At 48.2% G+C, this 14,597-nt stretch overlaps 1 protein-coding gene across 6 annotated transcripts in view; it reads right to left on the minus strand.

Moving 5' to 3' along the window:
- The window catches only part of DNAJC5G (DnaJ heat shock protein family (Hsp40) member C5 gamma), a 219,731-nt gene that overhangs the window by 178,763 nt on the left and 26,371 nt on the right, over window positions 1–14,597 (minus strand). For 2 of the 6 annotated variants that reach the window (XM_078650090.1, XM_078650089.1), the window contains exon 2: window positions 5,388–5,423. The exons of the other annotated variants lie outside the window; for them this stretch is intronic. The gene's annotated coding sequence lies outside the window, so the exon portion shown is untranslated. The remainder of the gene's footprint in view (window positions 1–5,387; window positions 5,424–14,597) is intronic. 6 annotated transcript variants of the gene reach the window in all.

Here is a 14,597-nt window from a genome sequence, read left to right on the forward strand (position 1 = left end):
GATCGACCCTTGGATCCCACCGGACACTTTTCCTTCCCAGCGCCTGCAGCCTCTTCAGCTTCAAGCACCAAGAACCAGCGTGACGAAACCCGACACTACTTCGACCCTGTGCACCCGCTTCCTGTGGGTGAGGTAACATTGCAACGCCGGTGTTCCCACACTGGTACACACCTCTAGGGTCTGTGTCTTAAGTTTTATCTTTCTAGGTTCAGCGGAAGTGTCCTTAAACTCTATCTGTGTAACTTTTACGCACCATTGACTAACATTGGTGCATGCGTGCGCTTTCAGCGCTGCACCCGAATCCCGCGGGCTTTTCCCGACTTCAGCATTGCTTGTCCAGACTGCTCCCAGCGATTCCCTAGGCCCTAGGCCTAACCACTGTTCGATTGGCATCTCTTATACCACTTGTTTAGTATATGGTTTGAGTGGCCCCCGCCCTCATCCATAATTGTGCAACTTTGTATGTTATACTGTGCTTTTGATTTAACGCTTGTGCCCCTTTAGTCATAAAGAGTACTGGGGATTATTTTAAGTAATAAATACATATATTTTTATATTATATACTTGTGTGGTGTCCTTTCATTTGGTATTACAGGATTGTGATTGGTAAAACAGCTCACTTAACACGACCTCTTGAGTTAAGCCTTTAAGGCTGCTTAGTCTATGCTACCCTTAAGATAGCTTGTCTATAAGGTTGACTTACAACCAGACACCATAAGGGGATATTTGGACTGATACAAGGTAGTTCCAGAATTGGAAACATCATATATCAGGCCAACTTCTCACATTCAATCAAACCAATTTTTGGCCCGATTATGAAGGTTGAAACGTGTTGGCATTTTCACCTTGAGGCCAAGAGTAACCACAAGGGAATAAACAGATAGAACAACGTCGAGTCTGGGCTTGATTAAATAAGCACAGATATAGAGTTCTAGAGTAGCACTCTGACCTCATCAGGACCTTGAAAGCATACAGCATCGAGGATCTAAATACAATGGGTCCCGGTACTATACATAAGTTTGTAGCACAGAGGAGTCTCTTATGACTTATGTTTCATGCCTAACACTGTATCAAATGTGCAGTAGTCCGGCAACTTCCCTGCAGCTCCCCAGTAGTTTGGCAGACAGCCACCTCTGACTACTAGACGACATCACTCGTTTGTCTAGTGTAATTTTTACACTTTGCTTCACGTATACTGTTTCGGCCACAGATGGCATGGTTCTGAACTTAACCCGACTAGGACCGGGTTGGAATTATCACTGATCCCCCACTTTTACACCTTTCAGCCCTGAAGAGTCAGGGGTGATTGCCCATTCTGACGAAACACGTGTCAGCTGGTTTCATGATCTTGGGATCTCCTTTGATAGGAGTACCACTATGAACTATAAAAACTAATAGAAGGAACCATTGGTGTACAATCTTATATTTACTTGACGCATGTGATTACCCTCAAAGAAAGATACCTTTTCTTGTGTGCTCTGGACCTTGCTTATGCAATAGTCCATTGATTTGTTCACGTATTAATCTTGTTTCCAAACACTAGATTAATTGTTTGTGCGTTATGTAAATATTGTAATGTTTGTCTTCACTGTCTTTTGTGAATATCACAAATGATATACAGGTGTATGTTTGAATTCAAAATATGGGGAACAAATTATAAATATAAGAAAGAATATGAATTGATAAAGCTCAGAGTTAATAACAAGCTGTAATGAAAGACAAGCTCTTGGCATTGCTGTGCTCAGGATGGTAAAAATAAAAGAAATCACCAAAACAGTCCCCTTCTCAGCTTTAAACGAACAAATCCAATGAGAAATCACTTTAAAATGTTCCAGAACTGCCTAAATGAACCCTGCCCAATAATTAATCATACAGAAAAGACATTAAAAATAGAGGGTTTTACATACATTTCTATTCAGGTATAATGTCCCCAAGACATGAACATGACCGATATTATCCTCCGGAAAAGGTGGCAACCCTATGTGGAGATGATTAAACTAGGTTTGTTCCAGGAGTAACAAAGTCAATGAACCAGACAAAAAAAACACAGCCTAAAAAAGATACGATTCCAATCCAACGCAGTTTACAGCAATATTAGCATGCAGCATCTGCTAGGCACAATTCAATGTACATGGCTCACTCCGTTCTATGATTACTTGAACTAACCCTTCAAGTTATCCCTATGTTACAAGGGCTAGAGCGGACAGGCTGCTTTACAATGAAAACCATACAGGAGAAAAGGCTGATGGGTTTGTTATAACTATTAAATGTAGCAACAGTTCATTCACTTTGACGGCTGAGGGTTTAGCATGTTTAACATCACGAGTCTTCCAAGCGTCGTGTTTTTCTTGGCAGACATGTTTTGAGGGGCATTCTACAAGTCTGCTGTGATAAAAGCGCCATCTTAGTGAGGGTACGCAACCCCAGTAACAAGCAATTATAGACAGCATGAGTTGTTGGCACAAGCTCTGGTCCGGAAAAAAACAAGCCAGATTAGGCTACAAACGCTTACGGAACAAACCTCAACGGTTACTGCAGGAAAAACAATGTTCCCATGACACACGTTAGAACGCAACCCATGTCACTATTCTGAATCTATTATAGGTGGCAACAACCCAAAGACTCTACAATAAGTACATGGCGTCGAGGTAGCACCATCCTTTTTACAAATTTAAATTAAATGCATGCGGGTTTCTGGGACACGCCGAAAAAAAAAAAAAAGTACAGCTGTAGAAAGGCCATGGGTTCAGAGGTCAGAAGCGGACTCGTCAGACGCTCGTTGATGTAGTGCCCAGGAGCCAGGGGTTGTGTGCTCATTTCAAAGACATCCAACTAGAGGCCAAATGATTCAAACATTAACAAGGTGTGAGCGGGGGGGTGGGGAGGGGGGTGATCCCTTTGCCCTTTGAAGTGAAGGTCTCGGCAGAGCACGGCCTCGCGGCCGTGAAAGAGAGCAGGGATGTAATTAGGGGGGGGGGGGGGGGGGGGGGAGTAGTAAGTGAGGCCGAGCCCGCTGGGGGAAACAACAGATGGCTTTGGTGTGGACGCGTTTTGCCCGCCCTTTGAAGGCACTATGTGTCTGAATAATATGGGAATCTATGGGACGAGGTTACCTATGGGACAGAGACTGCAGGCTCCTGGCATTCGCTGGAAGGCTTTTGGTATATGCTGTGGACAGTTTATCTGAACGAGTAAACATGGCAGAAGATTGTAACAATTGCATCATTGTGTTAGCTTGTGGTTGCGTGTGGCCACGATCCTTTTAAAAAAGTGTATTTACCAATCAAAAATAGTAAATGAAAAACGTGTGGACATGAAGTAGAACTTTTATTTTTAAAGCAGATGGGCCAGTAACAAATGCACAACAGAGGCAGAAAAAAAAACGCGGCCGCGAAATGAAAGTAAAAAAAACGCGGCCGCGAAATGAAAGCCTTTGATGCAGCAAGGGGTGGAGCGGATACCTTAGAAGAGCTGCTGGAGGCGATGTGCACGCGCTTTTTATGTCAATGCGCTTGCGCATTGAGCTTGCTTTTCACGGGCACTGCATGGAATCGCCCGGTGGTTAAGCTCTGGATAAGCCCCTATATTCTCGCAAGCGCATTGACAGGCGAGACCTAAAAAGGACTTCTCAGGATAAAAAAAATATATGTTTTATCTAGGGTTGCAGAGGCACTTTTTGTATTGCTAATATGTATCTGATTCCAGCCCCTGCATTCCTGAAAATAATAATGCCCCATTTTTTTTTTTAATCACTTGCAATAATAAAAAAAGAAAGATTACCATTGCAACAGCTTACTAAGGTCACACGCATTGGCTGTACCAATTTTTTTTAAACTGCTTTTCTTTGTAGAAAGCTGCCCTGAAGTAATGACCTGGTAGCGTTATGATAAAAGACACCAAAAATGCAAAGGTTTTTCAGTCGTCCGCTGATTTAAAGGCACTGAAAAATACCCAATTGTAAAAAACTTAAGACATATTGCTCAAATTACCACCTTTACATATACCCAGCTCTAACTCACAAACCTACATCTTTCAAAGATTTACATTTATTTTTTGCTACAAGTGAGTTTTTGCTGAATACATTTCGTGCTTAAAATGAGGCGCTCTGAACAAATCCTTTTGAAATCCTGTTATTTCAGAGTGCCGGAGGAGCTATTTAATTCTTGGCAGCAGACTGTACATACAGTGCACCAACACTGGCCCTACAGATTGTGGCCTACATTTGTGGACTGCAAGAAGGCACAGGTTGGATCCGCGCCAAGTATCCCAGGAGTCCTGCATCAAACAGTGGAAGCTACAAGGGCCATGTGACTAACCATGGAGGCTAAGCAGCTTAGCGGATAACCTTAGGAAAGGAAAAGGAACGAGGCGCCAGCACAGTACACACGGCCAACCCATGTGGACCAATGCCAATCCACCTCTGGAAAGTGGAAAAGGAGCCGCACGATGTGCAGAAGCTCACACCAGTTGTAGCTACTCCACAGTATAGACTTTAATCTCACTTAATGTGCTAGCGTGGGCCAGAGAGGGTATACGACTACCAGCTACGAACAGGTTGATGCGCTGAGCGAATCAATACTACTGCTGCATGGAATACCACCTTATTAAGCCGGTAAAAGTGGACCCCAGGCTAGAATTACCAAGATATTTAAAATATGCAGCTTGTTTACATGTAATTGTTTCCAACAGCTACGGAATTCTGGGCTACTGGCCAGACGGAGCGAGATTTCCTGGCCACTGCTTGAAGACTCTAGGTAACTAATAAAGTCCTCGCCCATTCTCTTAGCATAGAAAAGAAGGAAAGAGTGTGCCAGGATAAAAAGTGAGGCGAGTGCCAGCAGTTCAACAGCTATCGCTGCAGACAGGCACCGTTCACTGAACTTAGATGTGGAGGCCAAAACAGAATGAGGATAGGCAAAGCCAATCGCTCAGGTTTTAATGCGCAAAAGTGTGCCAAAACCATTTCTGAATGCCTAGTTGCCATATTAACACTGCTGGATATAAGAATGTGTGTTTATCAATGTATATGGAAGCCTTTAGCAGGCAAAATATATACCCGGACTAAAACCGAAAAAAAAAAAACCTCACCAGATTGCTTCTATTAAACAAAATGATGGTTTTGTTTAGAATGCATTTTTGACAACAAATAAAAATGGAGAGAGGATTCAGTGCACTTTTGAGATTTACACCCGTTACTGATGCATGGCCAGGGAAGCACTCCCAGGCAGACGGAATCATTCACCAGTCAATAGTATAAGGTGTAAAAGAAACTCCCATGAACAGAGGCAAAGCCCACGAGGTTTATTTCAGACTTTGTGTTTTTAGTCCAGCTTGAAAGAGCAGCTGTCTGATAGGCCCGTTATAAGCAAACAATACACAGGTCTCACCTTCTAGCTTTGCTTTCTGCCAATCCTGTTCAGCAACTGCAAGAACAGAAAAATGATTATTGATAATGCTGAATAGCATCAGCCAAATTAAAAACAAGCATTGGCAAAGTCAACCGGTCTTCCCTTTGTGACCAACTGCCTCAGCCAAGGCATATAGCGATGCTGTGTACAGCATGCCCAAAGGTAAACATGTGCGCTTACAAAATGACATGGGTGACTTTAATGCACCGATGCGAGCAGCAGGATCCATAAATAAAAAACAAAAGGCAGCAGTATGAAAGAGCGATTTCCTCACTGGCCTTCCACCCCTATACATTTTTTTTTTTTAAACGACAGGCGGGGGGGGGGGGGGGAGCCAATGAAAGTGGTTGCGGGAAAAGTGGGAAGAGGAAGGAGAAAAGCAACGCACGAGGGAGAGCAAAACACAGGGAGGCTGGGGCCTCTCCTGTGCTAGGCCCCCGCTTAAAATACTGCGGATCGTTCAAAGTAGTTATAACAATTCGACGTTTAATTGCACTTTATAACGAGTCTCTTCGGTTATGTGCTACTGTAACTAAATGTAATGGTATTGGATGTGTCCACTTTAGAAGGATGAAGCGCTGAGCTGGTATTGCCTGAAGCCGGAGCCATGGCCATCATTTGATGCACCAAGCCAGCTTTACAATCAGGGAATGAGCAAAGTCGCCAACAGGACCAAAAATTACATAACGTTTCACCTCCATAGATGCAGCTACTGTGGGACAACAGTTTATTAATTGATTCATTCATTCATTCATTCCCAGTAGCCTCAGCTTCCATTAGGCAAGGGTATTAATAGATTCAATTAATCCATTCATTATTTACTCATGAATGCACTAATTTCTGCGTTTGTTCATTTGTGATAGCCTCAGCTTTGATGAGGCAACACGCTCATCTGTTGAATGCATTTATCAAACCCCTGGCCATGTGTTCATTCATTCATGGTAACCTAGCATTCATGTATTGATTCCATTCATCAGCCAGCCAGCCATCCATCCATCCATCCATCCATCCATCCATGCATCCATGCATGCATTCTTTCGTTCACAAGTGCACTCATTCAATGATTCAGTTCATCCGTCGATTCATTACTCAGCCTATCCACGCGTTAGCTTATTTATGCATTCATCCATTCTCGAGTCGTGGCTCAAGCCTGCAAATGGGACATAAAGGGCTTGGTTGATTCAATTCATCCATCCATCCATCCATCATTCAGCAACTGAGGAAGGCGGCGCACGCCAAGCTTGCTTTTTCCTGCCCCGTGGACAGACCCGTCCCCCTTAAAGTTTTAATTCCGCTCTTGGCAGTCCTTTGGCCAAAGTTTCCGACATGCGCCCCCCCCCCTTTTGCTGCCACACTCGCGCGTGCTTGTCCCCCTCTACTTTCTAACGCAGTAACCCCTGTGCTCGCTTCCCTTGGCTGGAGTAGGGACACACCGGCAGGCAGGTTCTTGCAAGTACGTCCAGCTTGTGACTAAAGACACGCAGCATGTAAGTATTCACGACACGGGGCTAATGGGCAGCTCAATGAGCGCTGCTGCTCGGCCGCCTAGCACAGCTACAAACCATCACCTTCCCCCCCAAAACCCCTATCGTACCAGGACCCCCATCTACAAGCACGTGCTGTCAGGGCGCATTGAAACATCACAGCGCTGCATCGGTGCCCCATCTGCCTGCACCTCAAAGCTCGCGGGCTGGGGGCATCCACGCTGGTTTAAAGCACGCCCCTTCACTCGTCCTCTCTTTTCCTTTCACTCTTTTCCCCTCCCCTCTTAAGAACCGACAGGGCGCCGCAGTTTGCTTTATCTGGCACGCATTTGCGTCGATTACGTTTTCCTCGGGATCCCGCCACTGGTTAATTGCCAACTTACATATGAAAAAACGTTGGTATTTACAGCGCCAATACCCCACAATGTTACTAATGTGAGGCCTATTGCATTGCAAATGCTTGTTTTACGTTGGTTTTCAGATAGTGGCATTCGTACACGCAGACCGGACAAGCCTGGACTCACCCCAGTGGCACCGGGGCACAAAGTGGCACCGGGCACCCTACCACCCGCTGCAGGATCCTACCCCCCACCCACAACAGCCGATTAAAAGCAACGAGTAATCCTGTTATCAGAGCAGTGCCCGGGGTCACTGGAAACAAAGCCGGGCCCCGCCCCGCCCCCCGCACACTCAGGAGTGCATTAGGGGGGAGCAAGGACCCCGCCCCCTGCTTTACATTAAACTGCTGGCCGAGGCAGGCGCTATTGACATGCTGCAGCTCTCTGTGGATACTCGAGGTATGCAAAGCGATGCATGCACGACCCCAGCAGCTGGAAGCTGCCCGCCCACAAAGCAAACTCTTCTAATTTTATGTGCAATTACCACCCCATTCAAATGCAGGCCTCTCACCCACAGAACAATGACGTAATGAGACAAAGCGTGGGAGGCTGGCCAGGGGCGCCTCGAGGCGCACAGATTCAGAGTGGTATTACCAGTAAGTGAACGTGCGAAGCTGCAGGTGACACTCACGCCGATCTCCGCACACTGGATACATCACTGCAATGGAGTCACGCAAGTTTCACGGCACGAGATCTCACACACAGACCCCTGCACCGACCACCCAAGCCATGTTACCAGTATGAAGCCCCGAGCCCTGCCGGATACACAGCAGCAGCAGGTGCCTCAACCCACTGAGCCGTCTTTAACGGGGTGCCTTTGACAAATAAAGTCAGCCACAAGCTTTGATACCACACCTCCCTGTTGTGGACTCATTTCTTCGGCGGTGGAGTTCGCAATATAACTCCCATTTAGACTTAGTGTCAGACCACAGGCGGGTTCTACTACCCCAACCCCAGGCAAGTCCCACCCGCCTCGCGCGGCCCGGACAGAGTCTGGGGGCCCAGAGCCCGACCCCAGAACTGGCCAGCTGCACCCCCCTCTCCTAGCCCGGGACCGAGCATCGGGTAAGAGGCCTTCTGCTCCGCGGCGCCATCACCTTCCGGCTTTGGAAGCGGTCACACAGACTGGACGGAAGGGGAATCAGCTCTTCTGAGACTCTACACTTTTCACAGACCTTCCTCGGATCTACACAGAGCCTGGCGGCAGCGGATCCCAGGAGTTTCCCCGCTGAAGGGACTGTGCGAGCGCCGCCCCACAGGCCTCGAGGTCGAAGGACCGAGGACTTACCTGCTTTTGTAAATGTACCGCACCTGTCGAAAAAGGTTTGACCTCGTGTAATCGTAACTGGTGCTCACGAAAAGCGCTTCGATGCCCTTAGGTCGATGCTATCCAAACTGCAATAAATAAATACAAAATAGTTTGCTCTCAAATAGCGCATGAAATTTCCACTCTGGGTTTCGGTCTTGAAAGACCACCTGGTCCCCCACTTGAAGTTGGGGTGCACAGGCCTTTCGAGTTCTTGTTGAGGTCTTTCTGCCGTTGTCACTTGGTCACATCAAGGCCTACACTCCGTCGCTGGGTCCAGCTAGAAAACTGCCCAGTGTCTGTCACTTAACCAGGGGGGCCATGGGTGACCACTGGGTAAAGCGCTGAGCCGTTACGACAGACTCTCGGGAAATACCCTAAACACCAATCAAGATCTTTTGCTAGCTCCTCACCAATTCAGGAGCCTTGTATAAAGGTCCTCAAACCATTCCACCTCCCCACTGGCTTATGGCCACTACATCCATTATTTCCCAGTGCTCGATTCCAAGGCGGTCTTGGTAGCCCTTGAATTCAGTTTCCTGACCGTGGAGGTCTGCAACCTATCTTGAGTTCTACCGGTAGCCCACACATGGCAAATGTCCTAACAAAGAGTGTATCTTCTGGAATACCATGGATGAGACAATTTCAACAACTGGGAACTAGGAATGCCCCCCCTTCAGCCTTTGGGAAGCTTCTGAAATCCATACTGATCCATACTGCTCCAGGATGTTTGGCATGGCTCTTCGACACAACAGGAGCATGCCAGGCTGCCCCCCACTGTCACCTGGCAAGCATGGCAAGTTATTACTGCCTCAGCGACTGCTTCATACACCCCTGGGAAACATACCTTTTTCCCTGAGACGGGCCTTAGTCTTGGCAACTTCTTGGTGCCCTTAGTGTGCGAGCTAAAAGACCCGCTTTTACAATGTTTGCAGCACTATGAGGAGTCCTTCTCGTAGAAGGAGGCCACCCCCCACACACGGTGAATGCCCAGATACCTGCTCGATTACACCCATTTGCTTCCCTCTTAATAAATCTTCTTCCATCAGACCCCAGAAGTGGAATGGAACTCGCCGGTGTCTAAGGGTTGTTTGTCGAATCGTTTTAAAATCACTAAGAAGTTTGATGGCTGTGCTTTGAGCCATCCAAGCCCCTCAAACAGCAGTGTAAATTCCTTGATAAATTTGCCTATCCAATACTCCTGAACTCTGTTGTGCCTAGAGACTAGATCTTGGTCCTCCAACACGATGCATCCGAGGATAGTTTCTTTTTCTTTGGGGCGGGGGGGGGGGGGGGGGGGAGGGGGTGAAAACAGGCTCGCTTTTTGATGCCTCTTCAGCGTGTGGTTACCTCAATCACACCTGCCAGAAGTATTGGCTTTTGCCCCCCCCCCCCACCAACAGCAGGGCCGGCTCTAGGCTCATGGTGGCCCTGGGCAGGGAGCGTAGGTAGGGGGCCCGGAAGAGGGGGTCCGGGCGGGGCGGAGCGCGCAGGCCAGTAAAGAGGGGAGGGGGTCAGGGTGTTTAGAAGTGGAACAGAGCCGGAGGCCGCCAGACCCCTGCTAGGGGCCGCCACGCAAATATGTATCCATCCTGAGAGGATTAATATATTAAGGATATATATTGGCGTGGTGGCCCCTGGGGTTTGGTGGCCCTGTGCAGGTGCACAGCTTGCACATGCCTAAAGCCGGCCCTGCCAACAGGTTTTGGTGGGCGTTGGTGTAAGTGGTGGCTTGAGCTGCAAACTGGTATGGTTTTGTAAGAAATTGGGGCGAGTGTCTACCCACCTCAAAGAATAATCACCACCCTTGTTAGAGTGAGCCAACAAAGTCAATAAATTAACCTGAGCTCAACCTCCTGGTAGCTACGCACAGAGCAGACAGGTGTAACTTAGGCCAATGTGTAAATTATTTATGTAGTACAAAAACATTAAAATGTAAAACAAAGATAAGAAACTGAGCTACACAAATAGAGTACATTTCAATAAATAAAATGGCACCAAAACTAAAAAAAATTCATTAAGGGGGAACTTGAGATTAAACTTAAAAAATGTAAGAAGTAAGAAGTAGCAATAAGTAGAAATAGCACCAAAAAAAAAGGCACCCGTTCAGGAAACTTCTGCCTTTTATTTAGCAGCAAGTTGCCTACCGGGGCGGGGAGTGACAATTTTACCACTAAAAGTTCACTTTCAGATACACGTAGAACCAGCAGAACTGGAGCCGGCGCCAACATCTTGCAGTTTATTAAAACACGGTGGATGCCTTTATTTTCTTCAGGATGTTATTTAAGGAAAATGAAAATCATTTTCCAATAAAGAAAATCGTTTTGTCCAATCCCTGACCAATTAAAGTTCGGATTGAATTAATGACGGTCAACCTATTTGTATTCCAATATACTGTTAGTGGAGAGGTGTGGCTCACTGGTTAGAGGCGGCAGACCTGTAAGCAGAGAACGGCACGGGACCAGGGTTCAATTCCCGACGCGGCAGGGTCTTGGACCAGGGTCAACGGACTCGATAATTCTCGCCTCAGTGCCTACTCTAACCAGGGAACACACTCGGTAACTCTGGGCATTAAGCTTGCCTCATCTCTACAACGGCCCCCCACAGACGCTGGGGATGTCTAGTTTCACCCTGGAGATACCCAGCAAGGGACCATCTCACAGGGAAAACCAGGACGGGTTCCCCAGCGGTCTACAGCGCCAGGACACTCGGGTAGAGTAACAGTGCGCTTTACAAGTATCCCACATTTACATTTACTGTTATGGGATAGAGCGCTCTTCATAAACAAACATTGTCAAAACCATTAGATCGTGCCCCTCTTTTCAAGAAATTAGCTGACCTTTTGGCTTTGTTAATGCTGAAGAGCATCAGGAAAAAGGAGATAAAAAACAAGCAGTGACTCCTGGAGTGGGACTACTTATTTACTCATGTGTGTTGTACGCGTTGTGGCTATTTTTCTTTCTTTAACTTTTAATTTGGCTGGCACCAGCTTAAGGACTGATATGTGCGCATGATGCCTACATAGGCACCATGAGGCTGTGGTAGCCAATTTTTGCTTTATTATTAATTTACTATTCTAACATGGTCCCCCATTTCGGGAACAGTAAATTAAAAACAAATGTTTGAGAATAGAGCAAGGAGCGTTCCAGTAGCAAATGGCAGAGTTCTTTCTGTGGAGTCGGGAAGGGAGAATGGTGGGGGTTTCCTAGAGAGACAAACCAGCAATTTACCACCGTTTATGGCGATAGCACAAAGATGAGACAAGGCGTGAAGGAGGGTGAATGCAGTCATTAAGTTTCTTATGTGCAAGTACTGAATTGAAGAGTTGAACCGGCCTCACTTCCTATGCTATGGCAACTTACAGGGAGGCCTTTCTTGTAGCACATGAGAAGATGAAGTGGATGTGCATGGCTCTGGAGAGCTTGAGCCAGTGCCATGAGTAAATCACACCAAGGCATAGACACAATGATCATGCAGTGGACACCATGGAATATTTGTGACAGATTGTTACCTGGTGCGGGGCTCATGCACCAGTTGGAATCACAGCTTCTCTCGCTCACGAGTCATGCAGTGGACACCACATTGAGCATCAAGCACCTCAAGCACAATGGATCTGCGGCTGCTTCACCCAATGAGAGACAACAGAAAAGGTACTGTGCACCTTCAGCAGAAATCTAAGAGGGGGCGGGGGCTGGAGAGAGAAAAGATCTCCAGCAAGGAGGGCAAATATTCAACGTAATGGCCAACAAAACGGTTGCACTCCAGATAAAAGACCCCTCCAAGGGAGGACCGAAACCTGAACTATCCCACACAGATAACCTCAAGAGGTTGTCTTACAGGAGCCACACCGGCAGCCTCCTCTGTAGTTACTGAAGGTTATTCGTGCCCCCGGGTAGAATCGTTTGCTTCTGGAACACTATGTACTGTATTTCAGTGAGCCCGAATCATGTAAAATAATGTTACTTTTTTTTTAAGAATACGCATGGACTAGACATTGAATTATTAACTGGTACTGGCTGTTTATAGAGATCTTGTTCTCCAACCTCACACCACCTCCCAGACTAAGCTTGCAACTGCTCGGCCTCACTAACCTGAGGGTCAAGTGCTAAAGGGTCAGTTTGGGATCCCGCAGTAAGAAGCCGCCTCAGGACACCTGCACTTAAAGGCTCTAAGACTCAGATTGAAACAACCTGAGCCCACGAACCTGGACGACCCTGGGACTCCAGAACAAGGTCCACAGAGGAAAGATGTTTAACATGGCAGAGACGCGACTGGGATGGGCCCATTTAATTGCTTCTGCTCAAGGCCTACGGACACCCCTGGGGCAGGTACCTGCCTGTGCACTACACACAGGGCAAGTAGGGAAGCTACAAGTCAACACCTACAGACACCCCGGTGTAGGTACCTGCCCGTGCACTGCACACATGGCAAGTAGGGAAGCTACAGGTCAACACCTACAGACACCCCGGTGTAGGTACCTGCCCGTGCACTGCACACAGGGCAAGTAGGGAAGCTACAAGTCAACACCTACAGACACCCCGGTGTAGGTACCTGCCCGTGCACTGCACACATGGCAAGTAGGGAAGCTACAGGTCAACAACTACAGACACCCCGGTGTAGGTACCTGCCCGTGCACTGCACACAGGGCAAGTAGGGAAGCTACAAGTCAACACCTACAGACACCCCGGTGTAGGTACCTGCCCGTGCACTGCACACATGGCAAGTAGGGAAGCTACAGGTCAACACCTACAGACACCCCGGTGTAGGTACCTGCCCGTGCACTGCACACAGGGCAAGTAGGGAAGCTACAGGTCAACACCTACAGACACCCCGGTGTAGGTACCTGCCCGTGCACTGCACACATGGCAAGTAGGGAAGCTACAGGTCAACACCTACAGACAGCCCGGTGTAGGTACCTGCCCGTGCACTGCACACATGGCAAGTAGGGAAGCTACAGGTCAACACCTACAGACACCCCGGTGTAGGTACCTGCCCGTGCACTGCACACAGGGCAAGTAGGGAAGCTACAGGTCAACACCTACAGACAAAGCTACAGGTCAACACCTACAGACACCCCGGTGTAGGTACCTGCCTGTGCACTGCACACAGGGCAAGTAGTGAAGCTACAGGTCAACACCTACAGACACCCCGGTGTAGGTACCTGCCCGTGCACTGCACACAGGGCAAGTAGGGAAGCTACAGGTCAACACCTACAGACACCCCGGTGTAGGTACCTGCCCGTGCATTGCACACAGGGCAAGTAGGGAAGCTACAGGTCAACACCTACAGACACCCCTGGGGCAGGTACCTGCCCGTGCACTGCACACAGGGCAAGTAGGGAAGCTACAGGTCAATACCTACAGACACCCCGGTGTAGGTACCTGCCCGTGCACTGCACACAGGGCAAGTAGGGAAGCTACAGGTCAACACCTACAGACACCCCGGTGCAGGTACCTGCCTGTGCACTGCACACAGGGCAAGTAGGGAAGCTACAGGTCAACACCTACAGACACCCCGGTGTAGGTACCTGCCCGTGCACTGCACACATGGCAAGTAGGGAAGCTACAGGTCAACACCTACAGACACCCCGGTGTAGGTACCTGCCCGTGCACTGCACACATGGCAAGTAGGGAAGCTACAGGTCAACACCTACAGACACCCCGGTGTAGGTACCTGCCTGTGCACTGCACACAGGGCAAGTAGTGAAGCTACAGGTCAACACCTACAGACACCCCGGTGTAGGTACCTACCCGTGCACTGCACACAGGGCAAGTAGGGAAGCTACAGGTCAACACCTACAGACACCCCGGTGTAGGTACCTGTCCGTGCACTGCACACAGGGCAAGTAGGGAAGCTACAGGTCAACACTTATGGACACCTCGGTGAGGTACCTGCCCGTGCACTGCATACAGGGCAAGTAGGGAAGCTACAGGTCAACACCTACAGACACCCCGGTGTAGGTACCTGCCCGTGCACTGCACACAGGGCAAGTAGGGAAGCT

The sequence above is a fragment of the Lissotriton helveticus genome, chromosome 6, assembly GCF_964261635.1.
Source record: "Lissotriton helveticus chromosome 6, aLisHel1.1, whole genome shotgun sequence".
Taxonomy (NCBI): Eukaryota; Metazoa; Chordata; class Amphibia; order Caudata; family Salamandridae; genus Lissotriton; species Lissotriton helveticus.